Below are 12,183 nucleotides of genomic sequence, written 5' to 3' on the forward strand. Positions count from 1 at the left end.
GTCTAGATTTTCTTCGAAGTATTTTATAGTTTTAACTTTTATATTTAGGTTGTTAATCCATTTTGAGTTAATTTTTGTGTATGATGTAAGTTCAATGTCCTACCTCCTTCTTTCACATGTAAATATCTAGTTGTCCCAGGATCATTTGTTGAGGAGATTATCCACCCCCCCATAAATGGTCTTGGCACTCTTGTCAAAAATCATTTGACTATTGATGTATTTACAGAGTCTCAACTTCAGCCCATTGATCTATATGTCTATCCTTAACACTTGTACCACAATGTTTGGTTTTGGGACTATGTAGTGAGTTTTAAATTGCAAAGTTTGAGTCTCCCAAATTTCTTCTTTTCTAAGATCATTTTGGTTTTTCAGGGTCCCTTGCAATACCATATAAATTTAGTTTTGCCTTTTCTGTGTCTGTAAAAAGGACATTGCAATATTGATAGGGATGGCACTGAATCTATAGATGGCTATTGTGTTGTATTGCCATCTTGACAATATTGTCTTCCAATCTATAGACACATGATGTCTTTCTACTTATTTAGGCCTTCCTTATTATTTTCAGCAACATTTTGTACTTTTCAGGGCCAGGTTCAGAGAACTAGGGACAGTCCCCATTCCCCAGACCCTGCTGAAATTATTTAAACTAGCTAATCCTAAGCCTGCTTACCCTAAGTCTCCCATTCCTTCCCTTTCAAACTCCAATAAAGCTCTCACCCACAGTTTTCCCTTAACCCTCTGCTTTCTTACCAACCCCAGTGTTTCTCATGTGCCTCCCCCCCACCCATAGCATGGCATGCTCCCTTATGTTGGGATGTGTAGGTATAACAAAGTATCTTCTTTTTACAGGTTAATGTTTTACTTTATTTTTTATTTATTTTAAAATTATTTTTTATTTTTAAGTTACAGTTGACATTCAGTATTAGTTTCAGGTGTGTAAACCAGTGATTAGACATGTATATAACTTACAAAGTTATCACCCCAGTAAATCTAGTACCCATCTGACACCACACAGAGTTATTAAATTATTATTGACTATATTCCTTGTGCTATAATTTACATCCCCATGACTATTCTGTAACATCTGACAATTTGTACTTCTTATTCTTTTCACCTTTTTTTACCTATCTCCCAATACCCCTTCTATCTGGCAACCGTCATATGTTTTCTGTATCTATGAGTCTGTTTTGTTTTTTTTGTCCATTTATTTTGTTCCGTATATTCTACATGTAAGTGAAATCATATGGTATTCGTCTTCCTCTGTCTGACTTATTTCACTCAGCACAGTACCCTAAAGATACATTCATGCCATTGCAAATGGCAAGATTTCATTCTTTTTAATGGCTGAGTAATATTCCATTATGTATATGTACCATTTCTTTTTCTTCTTTTTAAAAATATTTTATTTATTTATTTTTAGAGAGAGGAGAAAGGAGAGAAAAAGACATGGAGAGAAACATCATTGTGTGGTTGCCTCTCACATGCCCCCTACTGGGGACCTGGCTCACAACCCAGGCATGTGCCCTGACTGTGAATTGAACTGGTGACCTTTTGCTTTGCAGTCTGGTGCTCAGTCCACTGAGCCACACCAGCCAGGGCTATATCATTTCTTCTTTATCCAATTGTCCATTGATGGGCACTTAGGTTGCTCCCACAACTTGGCTATTGTAAATAGTGCTGCAACGAACATATCAATGTACAGTGTAAGTCTTTTCAACTTAGTGTTTTGGGTTTCTTTGGATAAATAACCAGAAGTGGAGTTGCTGGATCCTTTTTCGTCTCTTGTAATAGCCTTCATTTTAAAGTCTCTTTTGTCTGGTATATTATTGCTACCCCAGCTTTTTTTTATTTTCAACTTTCATGAAATATCTTTTTCCATGTCTTTACTTTCAGTCTGTAGGTGCATTGAGATCTGCAGTGAGTCTCTTGTAGGCAGCATATGTAAAGATCTTGTTTTGTTATCCATTTAGCCTCCCTATGTCTTTTGATTGGGGCATTTAACCCATTTGCATTTAAAGTAATTATTGATAAATATGTATTTAGTGCCATTTTCTTATTCACATTTTTGATCTTCTTTCCTTCTTCTTAAAGAAGACCCCTTACTACTGGTATGGTGGTGATGAACTCCTTTTGCTTTTTCTTATCTGGGAAGCTTTTTATCTGTCCTTCAATTCTAAATGATAGCCTTCTTGGATTACAGTAGTCTTGGTTGTAGGTCCTTGGTTTTCATCACTTTGAATATTTCATGCTAATCTGTTCTGGCCTGTGAAGTTTTTAGTTGAGAAATCAGCTGACAGTCTTATGGGAGCTCCTCTATAGGTCATTAACTGCTTTTCTCTCACTGATTTTCAGACTGTCTTTGTCTTTAACCATTGGCATTTTAATTATGATGTGTCTTGGCATGGGCCTCTTCAGGTTCATCTTCTTTGGGACTCTCTGTGCTTCCTGGGCTTGTGTGTTTATCTTTTTTGCCAAGTTAAGGAAGTTTTCTGTCATTATTTTTTCAAATAGGTTTTCAGTTTCTTGCTCTCTCTTTTCTCCTTCTGGCACCCCCTGAAGTGAATGTTGGTGTGCTTAAAGTTGTCCTAGAGGCTCCTTATACTATACTCACTTGGGGGGGACTTTTTTGCTGTTCTGATTGGTGTTTTCTGCTACCTTATCTTCCAAATCACTGATTCTATCCTTAGCTTCATCAAATCTACTATTGATTCCTTCTAGTGTGTTCTTCATTTCAGTTATTGTATTCTTCATGGCTGACTGATCCATCTTTATGTTTTCTATCTCTATTTTTGTGTTGCCCATCTCTTTGTTGAAGTTCTCACTGAATCAATGTATTCTTCCCCTAAGTTTGTTGAGCATCCTTATAACCAGTGTTTTGAATTCTGTACCTGATAGATGGCTTGTCTCCATTTTGTTTACTTCTTTTACTGGAGTTTTGTCCTGTTCTTTCAATTTGGACATTTTTTCCCCTCTCTTCATTTTGGCTGCCTCCTTGTGTTTGTTTCTCTGTATTAGGTAGAGGTGCTACATCTTCCAGTCTTGGTAGAGTGGCCTTATGTAGTAGGTTTTCTGTGGAGCCCAGTGGCACAGCCTCCCTCATCACTGAAGTGGGGATCTCCTGGTGCGACCCCCCCACCATGAGTGCTGTGTGCACTCTCCTGTTGTAGTTGAACTTTGATTGCTATTGGCATGTAAATGGGAGGGATTGGACCCCCAGGGATGCAAGGACAGGCTGCAATTACAGTAGAGAAGCTCCTGTGCATGGGCCCTACCCAAGGAGCCGGACTCACTTCAGTGGGGCTCTGGTGCCCACCAAGTCTGCCCCTTGAGTGTATTGTTTCTGGAGGCAGTTGGGCAGTGCTCCAGCATTGCCTGAAGATGTCCACTGGGTACACTGGCTCTGGGGCCTATCAAGAGGTGCAGGCCAAGGTCAGCTACTGCTCACGCCCTGCCCAGGGCCACTCAGCATGAACTACAACATGATTTGCAGATAATTGCCAGTTTTGCTGGGCTTGGAGGTGCCTGTGAGGGGGTAAGCTGCAAACCGAGGCCAGTTGCCAACAGTACCAGGCTAGCGGCTGCTTAGCAAGAGGTACGGAGCACAGTGAGGCCAGATGCTGCTTGTTTGGTGTTTATGGACTTTTGAGAGATTTTAGGAGAGTCTACAGCATGAACCAAGACAAGCCGATAAACTGTCTTTTCAAGGAGATGGCAGTCATCTCCTGATCTGTTGGCTTCACCATACCTGAATAATAAGCAAACCAATATTTTATAACATTCAAGTTAAATGTTGAATAGAGGTAACAAAAAAGCAGGCATTTTTGTCTTGTTCCTGATCTTAGGTGGAAAGCTTTAAGTCTTCATCATTGCATGTCATATGGGTTTTTCATATATGGCCCTTATTATATTGAAAATTTTCCCCTCTAGTCCTAGTTGTTGAGTATCTTTATCGTTAAAGGGTGTTAAATTTCATCACAGGCTTTTTTTCTGCATCAGTTGGGATGTTCATGTGGCCTTTTGTCCTTTTCATTCCATTAATGTAGTAAATGACATTGATTAACTTTTAAAAGGTTTCAGGAATACAAAGGTATTCCTGAAACAAAACTCATTAGATCATGATGTGTAATACATGGATTGGATACGACAGTATTTTGCTGAGCATTTTTGCATCCATATTTAAAAGAAATATTGGTCTGTAGTTTTCTTGTGGTGACTTTGGCTGTGGTTTCAAGGTAATGCTGGTCTCTTATATTTTTGGAAAAGTTTCAGAAAGATTGGTATTAATTCTTAAGTGCTTGATAGGGTTCACCAGTGAAGCCATCTGGCCCTGGGATTTTCTTTATAGGAATTTTAAAAATATATATTACTGCCCTGACTGGTGTGGCTCAGTTGGTGGGAGCATCATCCTGTAACTAAAGGGTCGTGGATTCAATCAGGGAACATGCCTAGGTTGGGGGTCCCATCCCTGTTCTGGCATGTATAATCCCCTGGCCTGGGTATGTATGGGAGGCAACCAATTAATGTTTCTCTCACATATTGATATTTCTCTCTCTCCCTTCTCTCTCTAGAAGCAGTGAAATAAAAAGTCCTTGTTGAGGATTAAAAAATAAATAAAATAATATTTATATTACTAATTCACATTTACTATTTGCTTAGTTTTGGCAATTTGTGTGTTTCTAGGAATTTGTCCATTTTGTCTAGGTTACCTAAGTTGCTGGCATACAATTAGTATTTCTTTTGTATTTTTGTAAGGTTGGTAGCAATGTCCCACTTTACTTTCTGACTTTAGCAAGTTGAGTCTTCTCTCTTTTTTCTTAGTTAGTCTAGCTGAAAGTTTTTCAGTTTTATTCTTTTTAAAGAATGAACCAAGTTTTGTGTTTGTTGATTCCCTCTATTGCTTTTCTATTCTCTATTTTTTGTATTTTCACTCTAATCTTCATTACTTTCTTCCTTCTGCTTGCTTGGGTATAGCTTGAGTTTTCTTTTCTAATTCTTTAAGGTGGAAAGTTAGGGTATTAATTTGAGTTCTTTCATTTTTAATGTGTTTACAGCTATAAATTTTTGTATGTTGTATTTTTATTTTCATTCATCTCAAAGTATCTTCTAATCTCCCATGTAATATATTTTTAAATCCATTTGTTGTTTGAAAGTATCAAGTTGAAAAGTATCAATTTGTTCAACTTGCATATATTTGTGCATTTTCCACTCTTTCTTCTGTTTCATTTCATTTTGATTGGAGAAGATACTTTGTATAGTTTCAATCTTTTAAAAATTTATTAGGACTTGTTTTGTGGCCTAACATATGGACTATCCAAGAAAATAGTTTGAGAAAAGATGTATATTCTGCTTCTTTTGAGTGGAATGTGGTAAATATGTCTGTTAGGTCTAGTTGCTTTATAGTGTTGTTCAATTCTTCTATTTCTTTACTTATATTTGATCTAGTAGTTCTACCCATTATTGAAAGTGTTGAAGTCTCCAACTAGTATTTTTGAGCTATTTTTCCTTCAATTGTGTCAGTTTCTGTGTCGTATACTTCCGGACTCTTTTTAGGCACATGTATGTTTATAATTGTTATATCTTCTATTTTTTCTTTTTATTGAATTTATTGGAGTGACACTGGTTAACAAAGTAATACAGGTTTCAGGTGCACAATTCCACAACACATCATTTGCACACTGTATTGTGTGTTCACCACCCCAAGTCAAGTCTCCTTTCTTCACCATTTATTCCCCTATACCTTCCTCCGCTTCCCCCAGCATCCCTCTCACCCTGGCAATCACCACACTGTTGTCCATCTCCATGAGTTTTTCTCTTTTGTTTCTTTTTCCACAGCCCCTCCACCCCTACCCTGTTATATCTTCCTAAGGGATCTACCCTTTTATAATTATATAATGCCCTTCTTTGGACTCTTTTTGATTGTAACAATTTTTGATTTAAAGTTTATTTGTATGATATTAATATAACCATTCCAACTTTATTTTTGGCTGCTATTTGCATGGAATATCTTTTTCCATCCTTTCACTTTCAATCTATTTGTGTGTCTGGATCTGGACCTAAAGTGAACATATAATTGGTTCATGTTATTTTATTCATTCTGGCAACCTGATGTTTAATTGGAGAGTTTAATCCATTTACATGTAATATGATTACTCATAAGTAAAGACTTACTTCTGCTATTTGTTTTCTATATGTCATATCTTTTTATTCCTCGATTTTTCCATTACAGCCTCTTTTGTGTTAGATAGATATTTTCTAGTGTACCATTTGGAGTCCCTCCTTGTGTATTTTACTTTATATTTTCAATTATTTTCTTAGTAGTTGCCTTGGAAATTACAATTAACATCTTACTTTATGACAATCTAGTTAGAATTAGTGACAACTTAGCTTTAATAGTATGTAAAAATTTTACACCTGCCCAAGTCTAAGTTTCCTCACCTGGACAGTGGGGGTCAGATCAGAGGAGGAGGAATGCCCAGTGCTCAGTGGAGTGCTTCACAATCAATCAATAGCAGCTGATTATTGTGCTTATCACTGTTGTTGTTGATGGTGTTTTACAAACTCCTTACCACAAATGAGCAAATTATCAATCTACTTTTGCCTCTGTTTGCTCACCTATCAAGTTGAGATATTCATATACCTCCTTACAGGATTGTTGTGAAGATTAGATGGAGTAGAAAGTGTTTTGAATGCTGTGGCCACATAGTAAAAGCAGAGTGAATGTTGGTTATTACTATTATTTATTATTTTCTTTATGTCTATGCTTCAAACAAAGGAACTACTTAGAAGAGTTTGAATATGCTCCATTGTTAGCAACCTCCATGTGTTTTTCTTTTCTGTGCCCTCTGCTAGGACACCATCCCCAGGTTCGTGTGTCAAAACCCCAACTGGGTCTCCTCCAGGCCTACCAGCAGCCTTCCCTGGGTGCCAGGGAAGCCTTTCCTCATCACCCCTTTGGGACTTTATCGATCTCTTTTGAGGTGGTTATTTTCTGCTTTGTGTAGAAATTTATTTCTCTCTTGTCCCTGTGAAGGAGCCCCTTTCTCTGCTTTGGGTGACATCTAAACCAGTTAATAGACTCCTGTTACCCTCATGAGGCCAGTGCCATTTTTAGAAGGAACTAGTTAAGTCTTGCTTGGAGTCGGGGAAAGCAAGCACCTCAATCCCTTTGGTATCTCCCATCAGTCTGTTTCCAAGACTGAGAATAAATGCATAGTGTAAGGAGTTATGACTAATAACCTCTTGTCCAGGGAGGGACCTCACCACATCAAAGGCTTCATCATTGCCTGATGGAGGAGGCCCTGTAGGCCTTTATCAAGGACAAAGGGAGCTGAGGAGCATCCCACCCACAGTTAAAGTGATGGAAACATATGAGCAGATTGCTACAAAGGTGCCCAGGCAAACAGGACACTCTGGCAGGGACCTTGCCCTTGGCTGAGATGTTTTGACTCCTTTCAGGGGAGACAGATAAAAGAGTCACCAGCACCCAAGCCCTCCCACTCTTCATTTCCAGACTGAAATGCTTTTAGGCATCTTCTGTAGATAAATGTTTTGTGAGCTTTTATTAATTGCAGGACTAAAATGAACAATAGCTATTGTTCTTCTAGGGCCTTCTGGGTATGGCCTAACCCAACTTAAAATTGTAACACACACCCACCTCTACCTTACATTCCCAAATTCTCAACACAGCCCTTACTAACTTCTAATACAGTGTGATTTACTCATGAAGTATGTTTGCTTATTGTGTGACATCTTCCCTGCTAAGGAAGACGTCCACAGCATGGGGGCCTTTGTCACTCATGCTCATATTTGAATCCTTAGGGCCTACAGCAGAGCCTGGATCATTAATACAGTGCATGATATGTCTGCTACCCATCACCATTCACTTAACCAGTCTCCTTCTGAGGGATACTTAGGTTGTTGCCAAACTTTTACTGTTATAACCATACCGTGGGTCAATATCCTTGGACAAATATCTTTGCATATTTGTGCACTTATAGGATAGATTCTTCCATATAGAATTGCTAAGTCAAAAGGTATGAACAGTCTAAATAGTAATAGGTACTACCAACAGCTCTTCCAAAAAGACTGTACCCATTTATACTGCCACCAAGAGTGTATGAGACGGCGCAATCAGGACTGGTAAAATCAGGGTGGGGGTGGGGAGGATCCCAACTTCCCTAAACTGCTGAACTAATATGTGCAAGTATAGAATTTTAAAGTTAAAAGGGACATAAAAGTTCCTTTTGTTCTCGTCCTAGTTCCATCCCAAGGCAGCAATCCTCTCCAGTTACTTTCTTGTCAGGGTCTGGGCTCAAACTTCCCCTCTTTGGTTTTCAGGATAAATCACCACTAACAGGGTTCTTGTTACTTCCAGCATGTGCATTGTATCACTGGGCCAAAGCCTGCTTTCCTGCAACCTCACTCCACCTAGTAATCCAGCTCCATTCTCAGGAGCAATAGAAAACAGGGCTAATCTTTTTTCCACATGATGGCCCCTGAAATATTCGAAGACTGTATCAAATCTCCTCTAAATCTTCTTCCAGGGTAAACCCTCATGCATGTCCAGCTCCAGCCACACACATCCCCTGGAGGTAAAGTGTTGATCCAGAGCGCCTTTAGCTTAGTGGCCAAGCATGAGAGCCTTAAGGTTCCCTAGGCCTGGTCAAGTCACTTCTCAGACTTCAGTTTCCTCCCTTGAATAAATTGTGTGACAATAATACCCATCTTGCAGGGTTGCTGGCCAGGCAACATTTCTCCATTAAAAAAAAAAAAATCTAAACTACATTTTATCATTGTGTTGCTAAAGTGATGAAAAGACAAAATAGGCCAAGTATAGAAAGTGCTTAGCATATACAGAGCCTGGCTCTTTGTAAGTTAATAAATGATGATCAAAAGTAAAAAAAAAAAAAAGGGGGCGGGGCTCTAGAGAGAACACAGTGTAACACTGAAGAACATCTCCCCAGAGATGTCCCTTAACCAGCACTTGTAGGATTTGCAGACTCAGCAATTTGGTAGGGGGAGGGGCACAAATATTCAGACCATACCAGGAGGAAATAATACGTTACAACATATGTATGAAGAATTCTGGAAGGGAGGGGGTGGGGGGGAAGAATTCTGGAAGGAGAGATGAGAAGCTAGTAACAGCAGTTACCTGTTGGAGAGGGTTGGGATTATGTGAATGAACATAGAAGTGGGAGGGAGACTTTCCATTGTGTACCTTTTTATGGTTTCAATGTTTGAATAATGATGATATACTGATTTAAAAATCTTAATTATTTTTCATTTGAAAACATAGGTGTACATGGTTTTTCAAAATCCACACAGTTCAAAAGCTTGGGAATCTCACTGTTCCTAGGTACACTCTCCTTACTGCTCCGGTTTTCAGTTCCATGACTCATTCCACCCTCTGTGTGCCCCTTCCCAAATGAAGACTCTAAAACTTTTTGTCTTATACTATGGCTCAGAAAGAGGTAGTCACCCGCTCTATGGGCAGGGAAGAGCCTAACCTTGTCCTTACACTGACTTCCACACAGCTCATCACAGCCTCCACAGGTAACGGACATTTTCAGTCTCCCAGCTGCCTCTGGCTTCCATGGTAGGGATTAGCTTATTTCCATCTCTGTGTTCTGCTAGTTTACTTACCACCTGCTTTCCACCTTCTAAAATTTTGTTGGCACCCTTCATCTGTTTCCTCTCCCATTTTCCTTTTCCTCATTAACTTTGACCTTTCTTATTCCTTGAAGGTTGTTTCAGGGAGGTTATGGGAGGGAACAGAAATAAAGTGTGTTCAATATGCCATGCGTCCCTGGGGTCATGGGCGTCGTCCTGTTCATCAGATGTAGACTGGCATCACCATTACCGGTGGCTGTGTAATATCACATTCTAGGGATGGATTGCCTCCCCGGCCCCCGGGGATAGCTGGCGGTGTCTGGAGATATTTTTGGTTGTCACGACTGAGGTGGGATGCTATTGGCAGCTAGTGAGTAGAGGACAGGAATGCTACAGTGTTCAGGACAACCCCGTTCACAAAGAATTATCTGGGCCAAGTGTTAATAGGGTGGAGGTTGAGAAACTCTGTTCTAAAAGATTCCTATCATCTTTAGAATAAAATTCAGACTCCACAGCACAGCCTAGAGGATCCCAGCTTCCCTTCTCTACACTCCTCCCACTCACCACGTTTCTGCCACAAGCGTCTTCTATCTATTCCTGGAACACACCATGCTTGTTCCTGCCACTGGCTCTTTGACTTGTTTCTTCAGCCTGACATTCTCTTTCCCAGATTTACTGGTTGCTGACACCTTCAGCATTTAGGTCTCAGTTCAGATGTCACTTCCTCTGAGAGACTTACCTTGACCAACTCATCTGCCACTCTCTCCCCCTCCCACTCCCCTGTTGATAACCCTCCATGTGATCTCCATTTCTGTGGTTCTGTCCTGTTCTAGTTGTTTACTTAGTTTGCTTTTGTTTTTGTTTTAGGTGTGGTTGTTAATAACTGTGAATTTGCTGTCATTTTACTGTTCATATTTTTTATCTTCTTTTTCTTAGATAAATCCCTTTAGCATTTCATATAATAAGGGCTTGGTGAGGATGAACTCCTTTAGCTTGACCTTATCTGAGAAGCACTTTATCTGACCTTCCATTCTAAGTGAAAGCTTTGCTGGATAGAGTAATCTTGGATGCAGGTCCTTGCCTTTCATGACTTGGAATACTTCTTGCCAGCCCCTTCTTGCCCGTAAGGTCTCTTTTGAGAAATCAGCTGACAGTCTTATGGGAACTCCTTTGTAGGTAACTGTCTCCTTTTCTCTTGCTGCTTCTAAGATTCTTTCCTTATTTTTAATCTTGGGTAGTGTAATTATGATGGCCCTTGGTGTGTTCCTCCTTGGGTCCAACTTCTTTGGGACTCTCTGAGCTTCCTGGACTTCCTGGAAGTCTATTTCCTTTGCCAGACTGGGGAAGTTCTCCTTCATTATTTGTTCAAATAAGTTTTCCATTTCTTGTTCTTCCTCTTTTCCTTCTGGCACCCCTATGATTCGGATGTTGGAATGTTTAAAGATGTCCTGGAGGCTCCTAAGCCTCTCCTCATTTTTTTGAATTCTTGTTTCTTCATTCTTTTCTGGTTGAATGTTTCTTTCTTCCTTCTGGTCCACACCGTTGACTTGAGTCCCAGTTTCCTTCCCATCACCATTGGTTCCCTGTATATTTTCCTTTATTTCACTTAGCATAGCCTTCATTTTTTTCATCTTAATTTGCAACCAAATTCAACCAATTCTGTGAGCATCCTGATTACCAGTGTTTTGAACTGCGCATCTGAAAGGTTGACTATCTCTTCGTCGCTTAGTTGTATTTTTTCTGGAGCTTTGATCTTTTCTTTCATTTGGACCATTTTTTGGTCTCGGCGTGCCTGTTACATAGTAAGGGGTGGAGCCTTAGGTATTCACCAGGGCGGGGTAACCTATGTGGCTTCTCTGTGATGCTGTATGTGGGGGAGGGGTTGGAGAGGGAACAATGACACTTGCTCTGCTCTCTGCTGGATTTCAGTCATTTCCCCCACTACCAGAAGTAAATTGGGCCCTTCTGGTGCTGATTCCGGGGTGGGTGGGCTTGTGTATGTTCTAGGACCCTGTGGGTCTCTCCAACGAACTCTACTGTGAGGCTGGGAGTTTCTCCCGCTGCTGCCTCAACCCCCACAGGTATTTTCAGTCAGAGGTTTGAGGCTTTATTTCCTGCACTAGAGCCCTGGGTTGTGTGGTCTGTCTCATTCCCCAGTTATTCCTCCCGGTTTATCCACACGTGAATGAGGGACCACCAGCTCCACCAGCTGCTGCCTCACTGGGTCTGCCAGCCGCGGCCTTGCGGCAAGTCCTTTCTGCCTGGCTGCCCATCTCCCCCACTCTTACCAGTCTGGATGAATGTTTCTTCTTTAACTCCTTGGTTGTCAGACTTCCATACAGTTTGATTTTCTGTCAGTTCTGGTTATTTTTTGTTTTTAAATTGTTGTTGTCCTTCTTTTGCTTGTGCGAGGAGGCACAGTGAGTCTACCTATGCTTCCATCTTGGCCGGAAGTTTCCTAGAATTTCTAAGAACTATATGTCCTTTCCTTGCACATTTTAAGTTGACATCTAAAATTGGTTTATCATAAGTTTAAATAGTTGCAAAGTCTAATTTCCCAATTATACAATATCT

This window comes from Desmodus rotundus, chromosome 1 (genome assembly GCF_022682495.2).
Source record: "Desmodus rotundus isolate HL8 chromosome 1, HLdesRot8A.1, whole genome shotgun sequence".
NCBI classification, from domain to species: Eukaryota; Metazoa; Chordata; class Mammalia; order Chiroptera; family Phyllostomidae; genus Desmodus; species Desmodus rotundus.